At 43.3% G+C, this 4,886-nt stretch overlaps 1 pseudogene; it reads right to left on the reverse strand.

Moving 5' to 3' along the window:
- Nucleotides 1–4,108: 4,108 nt before the first annotated feature.
- On the reverse strand, nucleotides 4,109–4,226 carry LOC126482904 (5S ribosomal RNA; annotated as a pseudogene).
- Between the last annotated feature and the right edge of the window lie 660 nt (nucleotides 4,227–4,886).

The following is a 4,886-nucleotide window of genomic DNA, read 5'->3' on the forward strand; positions in this document are numbered from 1 at the left end:
GTCTACATCAAAACTATCAGTAGATATGAACGAATCTTCTGTTGAAAAAACATTATAAATGCTATGATTATTCTTTTAACTCTTGTTATTTATCATGTACTTGCTAAACGCGTATATATTAAACAATTTTGTTGTTGAATATTTCAAAATAATGTCAAATACAGAAGACTAAATTATAATTGGACGGTACATGAACAGTGTAGGCGGATTAATCATGAAATATGTGTCAAAATAGCTCATTTGTTTCGGATATGTTGAATGTTTATAAAGCATCCTGTTCCCAGATAAATGCGTGTTAAGTCCTACCCTACTTTCGATAACTTCGATTTCTTGGTTCGTCCCGTACGTTTTAGTAAATGGCCTGCCCCTCAGAAGTTCCGTCCACAGAAGGATACGACATTATTAGAAGTAACAGTGCGCGAGGCAAAGTAAATATGTGGCACTGATTGTTCAAAATTCCTGATTTTCCATTATGATCATAACTTGAATGGAAAACCACATATTATGGGCCATTCATGCTTCTGACTTTAGCAACATTTGATCTACAGACAAAATTTTTAGAGTTTTTGCTTGCTTTCATTCATTAATGTGATGTGGAACAATGTTCTAGGACAATTACGCTCATAATCCCAGAGCATTCCTCAAACCTAACGTAAGCAGAAACATAAAAAACTAGGCACACTGACAGCAACCTCACAGTACTTCCTCTCTTGAATTTTTGTTGTGAAGGATCAATCGCTACTTAAAAATGATAAGATTCATAAAGACAACGCTACAAACTGAAACTGGCCCTGTCCAAGTTTATATTCTTACAGAGAAAGAAGCAAAGTAAGCGGCCATAAAAATAAAGTGTTCAAACAAAGTTCTACACCACCATCTTGACACTCACAGTAGTGTTTTTATTCCAGAGAAGCCACTTGCTCAGCATTCTTTCGACCCCAGAAAATCGCTACCTAGAAACACGTAACGGAAGTAGAGTGAACCTGAGTTCTCGTGCGTTTCAGTAGAGTATGCTATGCCACTAATCATGAAAGGAGGCGGCGGCTCCGTACGGTGTTTAGTCTAACAAATCTTGACGGATCGCCTCCAGATTAGACGGGTTGTCTTTTCGCGGCAAGTTGGGACAATTCAGTCACAAAAACACTGATGATATACCTCTTGGCGATCGTCTACGGCAACAACCAGCTGATGACTATTTACAAATTAGGGTAAATAAGGACCCAGAAGAGACAGCAGCAGAGCTGCGCGTGGCCCATTTGGTGACAACTAGGAGGCCTATATCGACCCAGAGGGTGCGAAACGGTTTCTAGAAGAGTAATTTGGCCTCAGGATGTCTATTGCGATTAAAAGTACAAACATCAACCCCACCCCTCCCTGCATCCGGCAGCACGGCACGGTGGAGAGCGAAGAAGGTGAGCAGTGAACACCTGGAATAGAATATAGACCCGTGAAATTCGTTATCTTTACTGACGAGTGCAAAGTTTATCTGACGCTTGATGAGCGTATTAGAAGACGTTGGCGGCCAGCTTGCAGAAATGCACGTCTCAGGCACGCAATTCTTCGAACTCAGGAAGGTTGGGGTTAGTCATTTTTTGGACCTTTATTTTCTACCATTATTGAAGACTAGTCAACGGTATCGCGGTTATTGCTACGGCATGGTGACAGGATACTGCAACAAACTGTCCACCACTGCCGTCAACATCTCAGCAAGGGTTTCGTTTTTCAGGACGATAATGGTTCAAAATGGTTCAAATGGCTCTGAGCACTATGGGACTTAACATCTGAGGTCATCAGTCCCCTAGAACTTAGAACTACTTAAACCTAACTAACCTAAGGACATCACACACATCCATGCCCGAGGCAGAATTCGAACCTGCGACCGTAGCGGTCGCGTGGTTCCGGACTGAAGCGCCTAGAACCGCTTGGCCACCGCGGCCGGCAGGACGATAATGAACGAGAATTCAGTGCTCACATTATCGACACCTTCCTGCAACAGGAGCGAGTCAGGTGATATGCAGTGATCTGTGGTAGTCGTTAACATGGACCGGATTGAACATCCTTGGGACAGGGTGAAACTTGAGTCCTTCTTGTCATGGACAATCCTAACACACTGGTTGATCTCTTATGTGGGCCGCCCTGGGACAGATCTGAGCAGCAACATCTCAGCCACCTTACGGACAGTATTCAGTGGAGGATCGTAGCTTGCTACAATGTATCGTGTGAGGGAACATGGCTTTGAAAGTTACTGAGCAGCAAATTTGGATTTCACATAATGCAAAGATACGCACTTACGAACAGACTATCTTTATTTTCGTTATTGGTCTGTTTTTATTTTGCAATGACTTATTCGCAAACTTTTTAGTTTAATAAGGCTTATTCTTTCATTCTCCTCTCGTAGTTAATTAAACGACTTACAGACGCGTATACCTGCGAATGAAAGCGATGCAATACTTTTGTGAGCAGAGAGTATGAAAGCTAAAATGGGAGCGCAGCCACACATTATGAAACAGGCACCAGTTTTATACATTTCCAGGGTTCAGTAATGTTTGGCATTATGTGTAAATGAGCACACCTTTTGGCTTATAGCCACTGCACATCCAGTCATGGAAAAATTCAAAGTTTTTTGAGCAATTAATTTGGACTCTTCCATTGTCAAACAGAGATAGATCTAGAAAATGAAAGGTTTAAACACAAACTGAGATCATTCGTGCCCAACAAACATTCCACAGCTGAAATGCTGAATATGTAATACTTGTTATGGCGTTGGTTTTCATTTATTGTAAAGGGTGTTTCAAAAAGAATATACGTATTTCGAGTGCGTACATTTATTGATCTTCAAGACATATGAATATGAAACTTTACACAAATATTTACGAACCTCTCAAGTTCAGATTACAGATGTTCAATATGTCCTCCATCAGCGACATGAACAATATCACATGGATACTCAAATTCCTCCCACACTCAGGCAAGCATGTCCTTCGCCACTGATGTTATGGGCAGTACGGATCAAGTTCGTCAACTCTTCCAGGTTCTGTGGGAGTGGTGGTACATAAACGTTGTCTTTAACAAGACCCTCAGGAAGAAGTCGCAGGGCGACACATGCTAAGTCGCCAGCTTCTTGACGACCAATCCATCGGTACGGTAGAGTTTCATTCAGACATTCACGCACTTGGCGACTCCAGTGAGGGGGTGCCCCGTCTTGTTGAAAAATGAAGTTGTCTTCGTGCAGGCTCGGAAACAACCAGTTTTGTAACATAGCGAGATACTGCTGACCGTTGACCGTGTTTTCATCAAAGAAGGATGGGCCGTAAACAGATGATCGGGATACCGCACAAAAGACGTTAATTGACTTTGGGCGAATCTCGTACATGTTCAGTGGCTGCATGTGGGTTCTGTAGGCCCAAAATTCAAAAATCGTGTTTGTTTCCCTGACCACTAACATGGAAAGCCGCTTCATCACTGAAGACGATGCGTTTTGCGAAAGAGTTATCACTGTGAATAGCATCAAGAATCTCGTTGCAAAATGCCACACGTTTACGTTTGTCAACAGGACGCAGAGCTTGTAACAAGTATAACTTGTACACCTTCATAACCAACCGACGTCTCAAAACACGCCAAATTGTTGTAGTCGGTCGTAACTCTCGCCTGGCACGACGAGTTAATTTTGAAGCACTTTGGAAAGCAGTGCAACATTTTCTTCCGGAATACGAGGGCGGCCAGGACGCTTTCCTTTACATACTCATCCTCTATATAGAAACTGTCGATACAATCTGTGAATGCTCCACCCATTCGGAGGATCAATGTGGTACCTCAACCCGAAAGGTCTTTGCACTGCACTCACGGATTTGCACCTCGCAAACTCTAAAACCCAAAATGATTTCTGCTGTGGAGTAAAGCAAGCAAGCACTCCGTCTTCAGGCCACAAGTGGCACATCGGGACCATCCGACCGCCGTGTCATCCTCAGTTGAGGATGCGGATAGGAGGGGCGTGTGGTCAGCACACCGCTCTCCCGGTCGTTACGATGGTTTTCTTTGACCGGAGGCGCTACTATTTGGCCGAGTAGCTCCTCAGTGGGCATCACGAGGCTGAGTGCACCCCGAAATATGGCAACAGCGCACGGCGGCCTGGATGGTCACCCATCCAAGTGCCGGCCACACCCGACAGCGCTTAACTTCGGTGATCTCACGGGAACCGGTGTATCCACTGCGGCAAGGCCGTTGCCACTCTGCTGTGGAGTAGCAATTTTAAACATATGACGGTTACCAAGCAAAACAGAAGACAACTGACATCTAGTGGCTATTAATACGACTGTATTCGTTTCTCCAATAGCCGAGCCGAGGCGTAGTGATCGATAGTCTGGACAAAATAATACTTTGTGATACTTTTTGAAACACCCTATATTGTAATGCAAATTAAGTTTAAAGTAAAAATTCAGTTAGCTAAGTGACTAGCATTTAGTTCGGAGCTCGGAAGGTCGTAAGGTATGTGAACATATGGTAAGAATATGGGACTATTTTTGTGGATAACGAAAGAAAACAGCAACAACTGACTGAATGACATTGGTAACTGTTCAGAAGTAACATGGGTGCGTAATGTTTACCATATCAAATAACAGAAATATCAAGATGAGTAATTTGTTCACCAGCTCAGATATCGTATTTGTAAATCTACTGACATATTTCACGTCAGCTTGACGTGTCGCAAATAAGATACGCGAAACATGTAAATTGTTAAAAAACCCGCCAACTACCTTTATCAGACCTCAGAGTCACAAATAGCGGCACGTTTCATGAAGCCAAGTAATGCGCCAATGTGCCGTCTCACGCAAGCTGTGTCTTCGTTCCTTATTTGGGGCTGAGTGTTAGTGCTGCCAGAATGTCGT

This window comes from Schistocerca serialis, chromosome 5, assembly GCF_023864345.2.
Source record: "Schistocerca serialis cubense isolate TAMUIC-IGC-003099 chromosome 5, iqSchSeri2.2, whole genome shotgun sequence".
Lineage (NCBI taxonomy): Eukaryota > Metazoa > Arthropoda > Insecta > Orthoptera > Acrididae > Schistocerca > Schistocerca serialis.